General features: G+C 39.1%; 1 long non-coding RNA gene across 1 annotated transcript; it reads left to right on the forward strand.

Moving 5' to 3' along the window:
- The first annotated feature begins 5474 nt into the window (after positions 1-5474).
- On the forward strand, positions 5475-11369 carry LOC107195809. The gene is made up of 3 exons (XR_001517063.2): positions 5475-5548; positions 10427-10608; positions 10768-11369. It is a non-coding gene; the product is annotated as an uncharacterized LOC107195809 (long non-coding RNA).
- Positions 11370-16862: the final 5493 nt, after the last annotated feature.

Here is a 16862-nt window from a genome sequence, read left to right on the forward strand (position 1 = left end):
TTCAAAACGTGGTCTCAAAACATTTGTACAACCAAGTTCATAGCAGTATTATTCATAAATTGACAGGAGGTGAAATCAAGCCAAGTGTCTGTCAATGGATGAATGAATAAACAAATCATAGTATGTACATACAATGGAATATTGTTCAGCCTTTAAAAGGAAGGAAATTCTGACACATGCTATTACATGGATGAAACTTGAGGACTTTATGTTAAATGAAATAAGCCGGTTACAAAAAGATAAATACTGTATGATTCCACTGATATGAGATACCTAGAGTAGTCATATTCATAGAGAAAGTAGAATGATGATTGCCAAGGGCTAGGAGAAGGGAAAATAGGATGTTTTTTTTTTAAGATTTTTTAAAAATTATTATTATTTTTTATGGTGACATCGGTTAACGAAATCCAGTAAGTTTTAGGTATACAAATTAACAGTAAGGCATATATATATTGCATTGTGTGTTCCCTCCCATAGTTAAATTTCTCTCTGTCACCACATATTCGACCCCTTTCACCCCATCTACTTCCCTCCTTCCCCCTTCCCCTTACTCTCTGGTAACCACTAGTCTATTGTCCATGTCCATGAGTCTCTGTTTGTTTGTCCTGTTTGTTTATTGCTTTTAGGTTTATATCCCACATATAAGTGATATCATGTGATATCATTTTATTTCTGACTTATTTCATTTAGCATGGTTATCTCGAGGTCCATCCATGTTGTCGCAAATGGCAGTATTTCATCTCTTCTTATGTCTGAGTAATATTCCATTGTATATATATACTACAGCTTCTTTATCCAATCATCTATCGTAGGACACTTTGGTTGCTTCCATGTCCTGGCCACTGTGAATAATGCTGCTATGCACATCAGTGTACAATATAGGGTGTTGTTTAACGGGTGTAGAGTTTCACTTTTGCAAGATGAAAAGAGTTTTGGAGATTGAATTCACAATAATGTGAGTATACTTAACACTACTGAACTGTACAGTTAAAAATGGCTAAGATGGTAAATTTTATGTTATGTGTATTTTACTATAATTAAATTTTGTTTAATAAATAAATATAGATGAAGTACTGATACATGCTACTGATACATGAATGAATCTTGAAAACTATGCTAAGTGAAAGAAACCAGTTACAAAGGACTATGTATTATATGATTCCATTTTTATGAAATGTCTGTAACAGGCAGATCCATAGAGATAGAAAGTAGATTAATGGTTGCCTAGGGAAGGGGTGATGGGGTGGCGAGAGGTGTTGGAGATAATGGCTAAGGTGTATGAAGTTTCTTTTGGGGGTGACAATTATGGTGAGGGTTTCATAACTCTGTGAATATACTAAAATCCATTGAATTTTACACTCGAACTAATTGTATGGTATGTGAATTATATCTAAATTAAGCTGTTAAAAATATGTTGCATATATTTAGGTAACTAAAGGCCAGATGTGCTTTGCGAAAATATCCCAAGGGAATATCCCAAGAAAGAGGAAGCCTTGAGATCCAGGAGACGGTGAAGGGAACTTAAGGAGGAAGGTTAAGCCACAGGCTATGAGAACAAGCAGCCTTGGAGCAGGAGGGCTTTACATAGGAATAAAAAAGATCCACAGAAGTATTTGGTAAAAAAAAAAAAAAAAAAAAATAGAGAGAGAGAGAGAGACGACAATAGGAACACAGAAAAGTAAGGAAAGAAAAAATAAGGTGATTATTAAGTACAGGAAAAGAAAATTTAATCACCATATACTATGTGTCTCAGCTGTGAACAATAACATAATCATAATAATTCACACCATTAATAAAAATGGCGATATAAAATACATAGGGAGAATGAGAGGAACTGGGAGGTGGTTGTAAAAAGAGAATTAGTTCCTCATTTGGAAGTCAATTTATGAAATCAAAGATTGATAATGAAGATAGAACAATGTAAAGTTATCATTTAGGAAGATGGAGATAAATACAATACTGTACCATGAATCAATAGCAGAGAAGTTGCCTCTGAGGAGTATGATTCTGGAGAAGGAAGGAGTGGGGCAGGTGCCTGGATTATGTTGTAAGCCTTTTATGTCTGCCTTGACTAAAATCAAAACAAACTATAAGCACATGTGACTTAAAATATAGTTTTAAAAAGAAAGCCCAGAATTAAAATGACCAAATTGCCTGCCTATTGAGCTCTTTTGCACACCTGTTTCCTCTCCAGGAAAACTGGGGTTAATTCTAGATCTCAGAGTACCTAGAAGGCAGAAGAGGAGAGATGTGGGAACATTGAGAAAGAGTTGTCCCTAGCTGAGTCAGCTTCCTCCACCTTCCCAGCTGTGTCTAATTCCTGGGCCAGTCTCTTTTCTTGCTGCCCTTCACCATTTGAGGTTATAGACTCCAGGCACCATACAGTGGCAACCTCCAGAATGCTATTGCCCTTTGACCCTTGTGTCTCTGGGAATTCTTCTGGCACTGCTTCCTGAACTTGCTGGCCCATCTTGCCTGTTCTCAGAAGCCCAGCCTTATTTTTGCCCAACACCTACTTTCCTAAATTTGACACCTGGGACTTTCCCTGGTTTTTCTCATCCAGGGCTCAGACTCCATTTCATCTGTATTCCACGCCCACAGCTGCAGGGCACACACACACAACCCAGCTCCTGGATCCTTGGTCTCTGTAGAACTCAGGATCCATCTGCGTGACCAAGAGAGAAAGTCACCCCTAGAGAATTGCCACATCTTTCTGTAGTCTCGGGCTCCTCACTGGTAATTTGGGAGAAATTATTCACATTGTGAAAATTCAAGGTATGCAGCAATTAGAACCGTGCCTGGCACATGTAGGCCTGAGGAAATTATTAGCCAAAGAAACACTTGAAGTAGAATTTCAAGAATACCAAGAAACAGCAGCAGACTGTTTGTTGGCTTAGTGTGTGTGCAGGGCAGCAGGAGTCAAGGAAGACTTCCAGAAGGCTGAGCTGAGGGTTTCAGATTTCAATATTTCTTAAGTAAATTAAAAAAAAAAAAGTTTTAGTCCACAACCGGATAGTCTTCTACACCCATCCCTGGGGCCCTGATTCCTTTTGGCCACGCCCAGAGACAGGGACGCTCTCCATCTTTATAAGTGCAAAACAAAAAACTATCTTCATTCAGAATTCCTCCTCCCAGTTCCCCTCCCTTTCATTTCAGAACATCCCCCACCAGTTCTGAGCTTTCTCCGTTAACTCCTCAATCGCGCTAAGACTCTGGCTTTACTTTATTCAGAACAAACTCCCCACATTTTTATACTTTCCTGATGCTCTATTTAACACTTGATGGTAATATTTCCCTTGAAAATGCCCACTGAGTCAGCTTCCTCGACTTTAAGGTTCTTTTATCAACATCTTTTCACTTCGCCAACAAAATAAATAAATAAATAAATAAAAGCTTCTAAATAGAATATTTATGACTACATTTAACTTTCACAGGCACTTTATCGGTTGTTTATTTTGGGGACCGCTGCTTGAGGGCTGGAAATCTTTAAACTACATTAAGATATTTGATATGGATCTGCTTTTCATGGGAAAATGGTACTTTACTGATTCCAGACTTTCGGAATTCACAATTCAATAAGAATTTTTTTTAAAGGAGCGTGTGCATCTCATGATAGCAACAACCATCTATTACTACTCAAAAGAATTGGAAGAACATGATCTCAGAATATAAGATAGAATTTTAAATTTAGTACATTAAGCTTTTTTTTCTTCTTTTTTTTATTTTAATGCCTTACATTGTGCTTATTTTTCTCATTTCTCTGTTCTCGTGTAAAGGTTTGGCAACTGGATCGAACAGGCGGAGGCGGTTGGAGATGAGCTGCAGCGCCATCTGGTGGCAAATTGTCATCACTGCATGTGCAAATGATGGCTTTCCCCCCAAATGGTTAACTCACACCCAAGACTTCCTACGTTAGGGTCAACATTTGCCATTTTGTGAAATTTTTGAAGTTCATTTTATAAACGTTGCTACAACTTTGGACTTAAAAAGACTGCCTCAATATAAGTTTGAAGATTGAGTTTCAGTCATTGCACAGGGATACGGAGCACTGTTTCCTGAATCAGACAGACCTGGGTTGGAGTTTGCTGTCTGGGTGACTTTGGGAAAATTAATTGAACTCTCAGATCCTCAGTTTCCTTTTGTACAGTGGACATAATAACAGTGAACAGGATTATTCTGAAGGTAAAGGAAAGCGTGCATGTCATGTATTTGCCACTGTTCTGACAAGTAAACGTTTGCTATTGATTTGTTCAATGCTTATAGAAAGACCCCTCGTAGTCCAGATAAAGGATAGAAATCCATCCAAACAGGGCTACATAAAAGGCTTACTATGAGAAGCCTGAGCAATGTTTCAGAAAACTTTCACTTCTTAATAAAGTTTTATTGTTGTTTTCTTGTTAGTGGTTTTTTTTGTCTAAAGATCTGCACACTTAAAAAATTGATTTCTATATATTTTAATTTTTGATGCTATTGTACGCAGTAACTTTTTATATTTCATTTTATAATTGTTGCTTGTATATAGAAGTACATTTTTTATATTGACCTTGTATCTAGCCAACTTGCTCAATTAACTTATTTCTTCTGACAGTTTATTTTTAGGTTATTTCAGGCTTCCTATATACACAATCATGTCGCTATTGAATAATGTCAGTTTTACCTCTTTCTGTCCAGACTTTATGCCTTAATTATTGCCTTCTTGCATTCATTGCCTAAGACCTTTAGGACAATGGTGAATATTTGTGATGCAAGCAGGTGTCTTTGTCTCATTCCCTATCTCAAAAAGAGAGCTTTCAAATTTACCATGAAGTATATTTGCTAAAGTTTTTAGTGTGTCAGATTTAATGAGATCTCCTCTGCTTTCTAGACTTTTCAAAACAATAATGCCTATACATAAAAGCTGAGATATATACTCCCAACTCTTAAGAGTGGTTATGTCAGAATGGGGGTGGGAAAGACATTACGGGGAACTTTTTTCTAAGACATAAATTACTAATTTATCTACAATCAACATAGATTTCTGTTGACATCAAAAAAAATAAATAAAGCTAAGGGACAATTTAATTAAACCAGCATAACATAACAAACATCAAAGTGATCATTCTCTGTTGAAACTTTGTGAAAGATATATCCAAGTACATATTTGTCACGAATCCTTTCCCATCATCTCATCCTCAGCCTTTGTTTAGAATATTTCTTTTTAATTCACACTGAATTGCAGTGTGTAGTGATTTGGTCTCTGTGGTGGATGCTGTTGGTGCCCTGCCCATGTTCTCTTTATCAGGTTCTTTTTATCAGTGCACCCATTTCCCAGCTGCTCTGGGTGTTGGCTGGAGAAAGCTCATGGCTCTGTACTGCTTTGGCGGTTCTCTCAGCTAATGGGAGCTGCCTTGCCAGGAGATGCCTGGGAGGTTACACACACAGCCCCAGTGGCCCACGGCCAATGGCTGACTAATAGGGTGGGGTTTAAAGCCCAACTCTCTGGCCTCCAGGCAGGACAAACTCTGCAGTGTAAAAAATGCCCCGGAGCTCCGTGTGGGATCTGGCTGTGGTGAGACCTCTCTTGAAAGCACATATTTGCTTGATTTCTTCCCGGCTCTGTCCTGCTTCCCTCCCTTGCTTACAGATTTCTCCCTAGGGCCCTCTCTCAATAAATCGCTTGCACAAGAATCCCCCGCCTTCCTCATTCTCTGCTTCTAGGGGACCCAACTTCGGTCTCTAGGAGTGGGTTCCCTTTGTCCATCTGAGATTTGGGGAGGAGCTGCACAGTTAGGCAACCAGGGAAGAGTTGAGGGTGACAGGGATAGTGGGAGCAGGGCCCCCCCCAGGACAGGTAGCCATAGAGCCCTTGGAAGAAACACATCTGAGAGAGAAAGCAGGGTCCGACACTGTCTGACTCTGAAACCTGGATTTGTAACTATGACCTTGTACCACTCTTCATGCTCTGCCTAGAAAGTTTTTACAGTTTTAAATGGCAACTTTTCTCATAAACCGTAAAAGGTATCTTCCTTCATCACCGCAGCTTCTAAGGTACTACAAGGCTAGCGTTTGGTGCCAATAGGCCTCCACTGAGTCTGCTGAACTGGCCCACTTTGACTTAGCCAAGACACCAGGCTGGCAGGGCAGTAGGGAAGGGATAGTGTTGGGATAACAGATTATTCATGTATGGAAAAAAAAAACAGAATCAGCTCTCTATGTCACATCAGACCATAAATGAATTACAGGTGTATCAAAGCTCTAAATGTGAAAAATAAAACCTTGCAATGTCAGAAGAAAATTTAACAAATATATTTAGAATATCAGAGTAGAGAAGGGTCTCTTAAGTAAAATGCAAATAGTATGAACCATTAAGGAAAAGATTGTTAAATTTGATTGTGCCCAATTTAAAGGCATCTGTATGACAAATTGCATTATAAAGTGAAAAGCGACAGGCTTGATGGTATCATCGTTAGTTGACAGTGACTGTTTCCAACTTACTACATGGTTTGCATTCACAGAGCTTCTGCCCAGAGAGTGTCTCACCCTTCAAGCCATGTTCTCACCCTTGCCCTCATCTACAGTCTGTGACACCCATGCCTGGGTGAGGTTGTGAGCTAGGCCAGACCCCCATAGTGGGTCTAGGTTCAAGGACTGGTGAGGCAGGTGTTTTGCACCCAATTGCCAAAGGGCTGTGTAAAGGGGATACCTGAGATCACAGGTACCCCCTGGCCCTGGACAGGGATCCTTAGTCCTCAGAGGTGCAACTGAAATCCAGTGGCCTCAGCTGTCCTAGTGGGATGAGAAATATGCCCATGAGAAGGGCCTAGAACCCTGGGCTGGGAAGGCATTTGTCCCTTTTTATTTTAGGAGATGGATCATGTCAACCACCAGGACATGAGCCTGATGCCTGAGTTGTAAATTCAAAATTCCTTGCTGTGCCTCAGTTACCAGTCACTTCTCATTTTATTTCTCACTGCTCTATGAGGCCTACTTTCTATGCAGCAGGGCTTACCTGGGCTAGCACAGATTATAGGTATTTTTGAATTGAATTGAAATTCTCAGTTACAGTAAAAGGAAGCTATCAAACTCTCTTTAGCCTGCATTTCTCTGGGGTTGTTTTGGGCATTTAAACTTGCTCATGGAACACCTGAGCAAGAAGTTCAAGTTCTCTGCTTTTCATAAGTCGCTTCAAGAAATGAGAGTGAGATCTTAAGACCAGTGACTACTGTGACAACTTCACAGAACTCTCTATATATTTGTTGTTAACTCTGATCACAATACCTTAAAAAAATACGCTTATTTTTAAGAACAATTTTAGATATAAAAAGAAAAATTGCAAAAATAGGACCCAGTTCTCATATACCCCACACCCAGTCTCTTCCTTCATTAACATCTCGCAACAGTCTGGTATCTTTGTTACAATTAATGAATATCTTTGTTATAATTAATTAATAACAATATTAATACATTATTATTAACTAAAGTTTATACTTCACTCAGATTTCCTAACTCTTTACCTGAAGTCCCTTTTCTGCTCCAGGATTCCATCTGGGATACCATGTTACATTTAGATGTCGTACTTAGGCTCCTCTTAGACTTTCCTAGTTTTTGATGACTTTGACAGTTTTGAGGAGCACTGATATATTTTTCTGATAATTAGCCTGGAGTTATGAGTTTTTAGGAGGAAGACAACAGAGGTAAAGCACCATTCCCACCACATCTTATCAAGAGTAACTACTACTAACATGACTTACCACTGTTGATGTTGACCTTGATCACCTGGGTGAGGTGTAGGTCAGCCATTGCAAAGTTCTCCATTGCTAAATTTCTCTTTTTTCTCTGCTTTTCCACACTGTACTCTTTGAAAGAACGTCACTATGTGCAACCTATTCCTAAGGAGTGTGAAGTTACACTTTCTCTCCTTGAAGGCAAAATAGCTACATAGATTGTTGGGAATTCTTCTGCATGAGAGATTTGTCTCTTATTCCCTGAATATTTCTTTATTTGATCATTATTTATTTCAGTATTGCCTCATTTGTATTTATTTTATACTTTGGGCTATAACCTAATATTAGTACTTTTTTATTTTAGTGTTTATTGGGAGCTCCGCATCCTTTTGACATACCCCCACTAATGTCTGTTGTTGTTGAGCTCCTCCTTACTTCTGCCACCGGAAGATGCTCCAGACTCACCTGTATATTTCCTGGCTCAGTCCTAGAATTAGCAATTTCTCCAAGGAACCCTGGTTCCTTTAAACGGAAGGCGACATTAGAAACCAAAATCTGGGTTCTAGGTGTGTTCAATCACGGTACTTTCAGATCTTGGGCTATGTTTTGGATCTCTCTTTATTGTGGAGCAAGAAAAAATTATTTGTTACTAAAGATGATCCTCTACGCCTAATGAAAAAGCCCTTGTAAGCTTCCACAAAGCTATAGTTGTGTGGCTGTATTTTTCAGAAATCAAAAATAAAGGGAGTATCAAATCAACGCATACACCTTAAACTTATACGGTGTTATATGTCAATTACATCTCAATAAAACTGGAAAAACAAATAAATAAAATGGTTTTTAAAAGTGAATTTAGGAATTATTCACAGAGAATGTTAACTACTAGGCTTCAAAAGTTGAAAAGCAGGATAGAGGAAGAAATCTGGCTCATGTCAACACCCACCTACCACATCTATTTAACAGATATTTATCAATCCCTTACTCTGGGCTAAGCACCAAAAATTCAAGATGGAAAGTTCAATGTATCAATCAAGATGATTTTGTTAACAAGTGACAGACCCTACTTAAGCTAGCTTTAAAAAGTTAATTAATCACATTAACTAAAAAGTCTAGAAATGGACTTTAGACACAAATGCACCATGAAAGATATCACCATGGCTGCCCCGCTCCATCTTTATCAGCTTCATTCTTGCCCCTTCAGGTGGCTTTTTTCATGTGATCTAGAAAAATGACAGGCTGTTCCAGTTTATATTGTCCTTACAGCTTATGGTCTTAGAGGAAGAGACACTCCCTGTCTCCCAGTTTCCTTAAATCAAAGTTCAGGGAAGACTTTGGCCCTGCTGGGCTCCCATACCCAGTTCTAAACCCATCCCTGTGGATGGGGGGGATGGGTGTTCTAATTGGCCAGCCTGGATCACATGCCCAGCTGGTGGTAGCAGGGGAACAAAACATTGTAATTGAGAGCCTTACCTGGATCACAGGAGGTGGGAAATGGTAGGCAGACAGGAAGGTGAAGCCATAGCTGTTACAGGCTGTAGCAGCTAGATAGTGACCTTCAGCTTTATATACTTTGTACCTGCTGCATTCTCCCGCCATGCCCTCCCATGGCACGCTGTACATTTCATCTCTGCATCCTTTATGTTTTATTGTTGTCTTCTCCACCAGACCAGAAGCTCTGATAGGGAAGGGATAGTGTCTATCTCCTTTATCGTGGAATCCCCAGTGCCTACAGGGCTGCAAGAATGAATGATCTATGTACATAATTGAAAAGCTAAATAAAGCAAGGGAGGAAAAATCTAAGCAGTTGTCACCAGCATGATCAGGGCTGCAATAAGGGCATGGACCAGGTCTATTGGAAGCACAAAGGAGAGAGCTGCAGTACCACCTGGGGAAGTGTTCAAGTCAGGAAAGGTGAAGGGTACATTTCTTTTTCTTTTTTTTTCTTCCTGCCCAGCACATGGACTCCATTTTTTGTCTCTGTGGAGTTCCCTACTGTGTAAGTCTTGGAAGAACCAACCCACTTCCCACCCCAAGAGCCCCCAAACACCTGATACCAGCTTATCCTCTCCTCTAGGCAAGTAGGCTTGGCCACTCTCCATATTGCTATGAGGGAGGCCATACCTACTTCACTGAGTTGCTTTGATGATTATATGAGATATAAAAGCACACAGGACAGCCTTGACACATAGTTGACTCTCAATAGTTGTCACTCCATCCTCCACCCTGGGCAATGGGTAGAGAGGGGAAAAGAGGACAGGATATTCAGGACATGAGTTTGAACTTCAGACTTGATTCTGCAGGCATTATGGGGGAGAATTTTGAGATGTTCCTTTTATCCAAAAGTCTAATATGTTGTATGGTGGTCATGAAAATTCACCACTCAGCTCCTCTGCTGTGGGAGCATCATTGACTGGCAGCCCCAGGTACTACCCCTTTGGATCCAGTCTGCATTTGTGTTTGTGCAGAGCCCCCCTGCCAATGACAGAGCACAGCAGGGGTACTGGTGCAGGACCATTCCTAGGAGACACGGGTTACCTAAACAGGTAATTTTGACTCAAGGACACTCCATTGGCCTGGCTGAAGCTTTCTTAGAACTACATGGTCATCTGAGATTCTTCTTACCTAAATCTCCTTCCCTTCCCTACCTTTCACAAGTATGAGACCTACATCAGGGTCTAAACTCTCCCTACCTTCTCTGGCCCCATCTTCTTTATTGTCCACAGGTGTTTCTCCCAGAGATCTCTTGCACATGTAATCCCATCTTAATGTCTGCTTCTTGGAGAAGGTGCACTGATACATCTGTATTTTTGGAACATTTGGTGGTTGAAGCAGGCATTGTCCAAGATGTGAAAATCCTACTGATTTACTCACTTTCATTGGAGAAATGCATAGTCATCACCAGCAGGTAAGCAAACTTTTAGGGGCCATATGACAGAGGTCTTAGAAGTCTTGCCAATGACAAACAGAAGATGCTAAGAGGGACATTTGGATAAACATTTTAAAAAGGAGCAAAATCAGTTGGTGTGTCTTTTGCTCTTTGCCCTTTCCCTTGCCTGGAATGCAGATAAGATGCTAGAAGTGGAGCAGCTATCTTGTGACCATGAGAGGATGAACCAAGGCTGACAACTGCACGCAGGGGGTGAGGAATGAAGATGGAGTGGAGGTCTCTGCTGACATAGAAGAGCCACCACACAAGTCCTGGGCTGCTCACCTCTGGACTTCTTGCTATATGAGAGGAATAAGGACCCTATTTGGTTAAGCCACTGTAAAATACATTTTCTATTATATAGAGTCTAAGCAATTCCTAACTTATACAAAATCTGAGAAAGCAAGATATTTTAAGCTGGGGAACTACAAATGGTTCAGAGGACTGGAGAAAAGGAAGTATAGAGATAATGAGCCTGGAGATGTTTGTGGGGACCAAGTCACAAAGGGCCTTCTAAGTCTTGCTTAGGAATTGAACTTTATCATTAAGCCTTTCGTTCCTCAAACCTGAATAATGTATAAATGGACAATTTTTAAAGGAAAAAACTTCTTCCCGATTCTCTCACACCATAGAATTCACTGAAAGTACTTTATTGTAATATAGAAATGCGTCACTAGGTATAAACTCTTACAGAACTGTAAAACCAAATTTACAAATAAAAATTAGAATTCTCAACAATTTAACATGACAGGTGATGTTGTTTTGGTGAAACTAAATTACCACTCAAAACAAGGAGATGATACTGACTTCAATTGCCCAGTTCTTTGAGTTGGTCTGCTTATAGGACAGTGAGTCAGGATGTCTCTGTTTTTCCACAACTTTTCTTTGTTTGAATATTTACAACATCGGGTCTCAGGAGTGTGAATTCTGGAGTTGGGCTGCCTGAGGTTAGAGCCTGGGTTTCACTACTTACTAGCTGCGTACCTTGGGCAAATGACTTCACCTCTCTGAACTATAGTTTCTCAAGAGTAAAATGGAGTGATGATGATACCTAGCTTACAGGGAGAGTGAAATGAAATAATTCATGCAAGGTGCTTAGCAAAGGTGCTTGTATTTGTGGTAATAGGAGTAATATTAACAGTAGTATAGTGGTAGGAGAAGTACTATGAACAGTAATATAGTGGTAGAAGTAATATTAACAGTGGTATAGAGGTAAGAGAAGTACTATAAACATTAATATAATGGTAGAAGTGCTAGGAGGAAAAGGAGGAGGAAGAAGAAGAGAAGAAGAGAGTTTCTGGAACCTTCCATTGTACACCAGGCTGGGATGTCACCAGCCTTCACTTGATGTAAACTTAAATTTTAAGCATAAAGTCCAACTTTGTTCTTTTCTTATTAGCCATGACAATTTAAGTAATGCTATTTCATCTCCACGATGCTCAAACACAAACAAAAATTTGGGCAATGCAGCGCTCCTAAACTCTGTTCAGCAAAATTTCTGCCTCTCTGAATTCTGGGCACTTATGGGTCAATCAGTCGTGATCTGGGCCAGAACATTTAACTGTTGATGTGAGACCTATCAGCACTCTATTTCCCTCTGTCATGGGAACCAGCAATATTCAAAATAGGGGCTACTTTGGTATCATTCTGGCATTTGGAGGGAGGTGATATGGAGCAAAGTACCAGCAAACATGTAATAGATATATAGCATAAGATTGTAATAAACTTTGTTACAAGACACTGAGGTTTGGGGCTGTTACTGCAGCATAATCTAGCCCATGATCTAGCCCAATCTAATACAAGCACTGAATTTGAGTGGCAATACTGTAATATATAGTGGTCATCTGGATGATTCAGAATATGTTTATATTAAGTTGTTTACATTATTAAAACAACATTAAAGTGATCATAAACATAATTATATTGGGGATATGTAAGAAAACGTCTTTATTCTTAGGAGGTGTTGACAACTTACTTTCAAATGGCCCAGCAAAAGTGAAACAGAGAGATAGGGCAAATGGTTAATAATTTGTAATTCTAAACAAAAGCTATATACACTCTTCTTTCCACTTTTCTGTAGGTTTGATATTTTAAAAATTAACATAGAGGACCGAGGGAGCCCCCAAAATACATCATTAACTCCTGATTTGAGAAGCAGCTTAGTCAGTGGCAGGGCACTAAAGTATTTTTAGTAGAGGAGAGACAGGACCAGATTTTTTTCCTTTAATTATTTCTTTGAGGGAGAGGACACCACATTTTTACTCCATTGAGAGAAATATTTTTAACAGTACAGATGCCTTTATTTTTTTTCACTTATCATGCCATGAATTCATAGGGAATGGATTCCAGCAGCTCAGGACCCTTTCCATTACAAAGTGTCCTTCTCCAGGTAGAATAGTCTTGCACTTCAGTTGAACCCAGGTACCTTTCTCTTTGGTGTCCTTCTTTTTTGTGTTCTTTTTCCTTCACGTGCTGTTAGAGTGTTTAATATGCTCAATATATACATTAATTCTCTTGGCAAGAATTTTGTCCTTAACTTGTTTGTTTAGAACAATGCCAATTGCATGCTGGGTGACAATGTAGACTCTTCTAGGTTTGCCATGGCGACATTGGTGGGGCATTCCTTTTTGAACAGTGCCCCTTGATGTCTACGATATCACCTGTCTTGTAGATTTACATGTTTGTGGCCAAAGGAACAACTCCAGGTTTTCTAAAGGTGCCTCTCCTCTTTTCCTTTGTGTTGATCATTTTGGTGAATTACTGGAAGATGGTGGTTCCGGCTGAAAGGAGCAGGATTAGATTTTTGATTCAGAAAATTGGTCCGACAACAGGAAGAGAACTATATGGGCCAGGTTGTGGCTGTGAGCTAGGCAAGAGTGACAGTGAGATGGAGAAGAAGCAATGGATATGGAACACCTTTCGTGACAGCTTATGAGTGGTAGGGCTGAGGGTCAGTTGCCTTCCTCCAAAGCCTGTTCCTGTGCTGTCCAATACGACAGCCTCCAGCCACATATGGCTATTTAAATTTAATTAATTGCGACTAAAGAAAATTAAGATGTTATTCCTTAGGCACACTAGCCACATTTCAAGCACTCAATAGCCATAACTGGCTACTGGTCATAGTGTTAACAGTGCTAATATAGCACATTTTCAATCATCACATAAGTTCTGTTGTACTCTACTGGTCTATATCTTTCCCACTTCATTATACTTCTCCCCCACAGACTCTCAAATGAGTCGGATGTGATTTCCTGTTCTCTAAAAGCTCACGGACAACCAGGCAACCAAAGGGCTTTGGTATAATATAGAACTGTATTGAGATGCATTAGAAAGATGTGGAGAGCTTTCTGTGGGAGTTTAGAGGAGGGAGCAAGTATTTCTGGGAGAAAGTAGCATTAGCGGAAACTTGCAGATGATAGGAAAATGGGGAGGGGTATGGGGGGAGGCATCTGAGCCTGCTTCCCCGAAAGAAAGGCTGCAGATGATCTCTTGCCTCTCTTTCAGTACTCCCCATGTTGACCTATAGCATCAATAGAATCTCGATCACAATCCGAGCAGGTTTGTGTTTGTGTGTATGTGTGTGTGTGTATGTATGTGTATGTAAATTGGCAAACCGATTTTAAAATTTATAGAAAATTCAAAAGACCTAGAATAGCCAAGGTAATGTCAAAGAAGAACAAAGCTGGAAGAACTACACTACCAGGTTCTGAGTCTTTCTAAAAAGCTACAACAAATTAAGACAATGTGGTAACAATACAAGGTGGGCAAACACAGGGTCCATAAACAGACTCTCATATAGATACTCACCAGATTTATAACAAAGGTGACGCTGCAGTGCAGTGGGGAAAGGATGGTCTTTAATAAATGAGCTAGTTAAGTTTAATTTCTGTATGGAAGAAAATGAATCTTAACTCATACTTCACACTATACACAAAAATTAATTAGAATGAATCATTTACTTAAATGTTAAATAAATGAAGCACCTAGAAGAAAACATTGGAGAATATTTCGTAACCTTGAGATAGGCAAAGATTTCTTAAATAGGACATAAAAAGCATGAACTATGAAGAAAAGATTGATGAATTAGATGTCATTAAAATTAAGAATTTCCATTCACCAAAAGATAACATTAAGAGAGTGAAAAGGTAAGACATAGAGAGGAAGACAATATATCTGGCAAGTCTCCTATCCAGAATACATAAAGAACTCTAACAAATTAATAAGAAATGACAGATAAGCCAATTTTTAAAATTGTGGTTAAATACATATAACATAAAATTTACCATTGTAAATTTTAAGGTGTACAGTTCAGTGGCTTTAAGTACATACACAATGTTGTGCAACTATCACTTCTATCTAATTTCAGAAATTTCATCACCCCAAATAAAACTCTGCACACATTAAGCAGTCACTCCCTGTTCCCCCGTCCCCTCACCCTCTGGTAATAACTAATCTCCTTTTTGTTTCTATGGATTTGCCTATTCTGGATATTCTATATAAAGGGAACCGTACAATGTGTGGCCTTTAGGATCTGACTTCTTTCACTTTAGCATAATGTTTTCAAGATTCATTTGGGTTTTACTTCATTACTTTTTGTGTCTGAATAATATTCCATTATATAGATATACTATATTTTGTTTATCTATTCATCAGTTGATGGATATTTGGGTTGCTTCCATATTTTGACTATTGTTAATAGAGTTGGTATAAACATTTGTGTACAAGTTTTTATACAAACGTGAACGTATATTTTCAGTTCTTTGGGGAATGTACCTAGGAGTGGAATTGCTGTGTGATATGGTAAGTTTATGTTTAACTTACTGAGAAACCAACCACCAAACTGTTTTTCACAGTGGCTGCACCATTATATATTCCCGCCAGCAATGGACGAGGATTCCAAATTCTCTGCATTCTTGCCAATATTTGTTCTTTTTCTTTTTTTTCCTAATGGTCATCCTAGTAGTTGTGAAGTGATATCTCATTGTGGTTTTGATTTGTATTTCCTTAATGACTGATGACATTGAACATTTTTTCATGTGCCTGTTGGCCATTTGCATATTTTCTTTGAAGAAATGGCTGTTCAAGTCTTTTGCCAGTTTTTAAATCGGATCGTCTGTCTTTTTGTTGTTGAGTTGTAGGGATTCTTTATGTATTCTGGATAGTAGACCCTTTACATGATTTGCACATATTTCCTCCCATGCTGTGGGTAGATAACCCAGTTTTTAAAATGGGCAAAAGACTTTCACAGATATTTCACAGTAAAGAATATAAAAATGCTCAATAAACATATGACAAGTTGCTCAATATCTTTTTTGCATAAGAGAAATATAAATTACAACTACAAAGGGATACCACAACATACTTATCAAAAGAGCTAAAATTTAAAAAATCAATATACTAATGCTGGTAAGGAGCAACTAAAATTCCCTTATTTTGTTAGTGGAAATATTTTGATAACACCACTTTGAAAAAAAAAATATTTGGCAGTGGTTACTAAACCTAAACATATGTATACTCTATGATCCAACAATTCCACTCTTGGGCATGTACCCAACAGAAGTGAGTGTTGTCTACCAAAGGACAAGTTCAAGAATGTTCTCTGCAGCTTTATTCATAAAACCTCAAACTGGAAACAACCCAAATGTCCATCAACATGCTATAAAATTCCACTGTTATGAAGTTCAAAAACATACAGAATAATCTATGCTGATGGAAATTAGAATACTCTTAGGTGAGTACTGACTGGGGGGAGGCACAAGGGAGAATGTTGGGGTGCTGGAAATTTTTCTGTCTTGATCTGGGTGGATGTTACATGAATGTGATATATGTAAAAATTCCTTGAGCTAAACACTGGCACCTTATCAGAGAGGCTTTTCCTCACTACTTTAGTGGAAGTAGCACATCACCTCCCACCACCTGAGGTCTTGGCCTTGTCTTATTTCTCTTCATAGTCATTATGACTACTCGGCTGCCTTAGTCAGCTTGGGCTGCCAAAACACAATACCATAAACCAGGTGGCCTAAACAACAGACACTTTTTTTCTCACAGTTCTGGAGTCTGGGAAGTCTAATATTAAGGTTCTGGCCAATTTGGTATCTGGTGAGAGCTCTCTTCCTGCCTTGCATGCAGCTGCCTTTTCACTGTGTGCTCACAAGACCTCTATGTGCAAGTGAGTGTCCTCTGGTGTCTCTTCTTATAGGACACTAATCCTATTGGATCAGGGTCCCACCCTT

This window comes from Pteropus alecto, unplaced genomic scaffold (assembly GCF_000325575.1).
Source record: "Pteropus alecto unplaced genomic scaffold, ASM32557v1 scaffold190, whole genome shotgun sequence".
NCBI classification, from domain to species: Eukaryota; Metazoa; Chordata; class Mammalia; order Chiroptera; family Pteropodidae; genus Pteropus; species Pteropus alecto.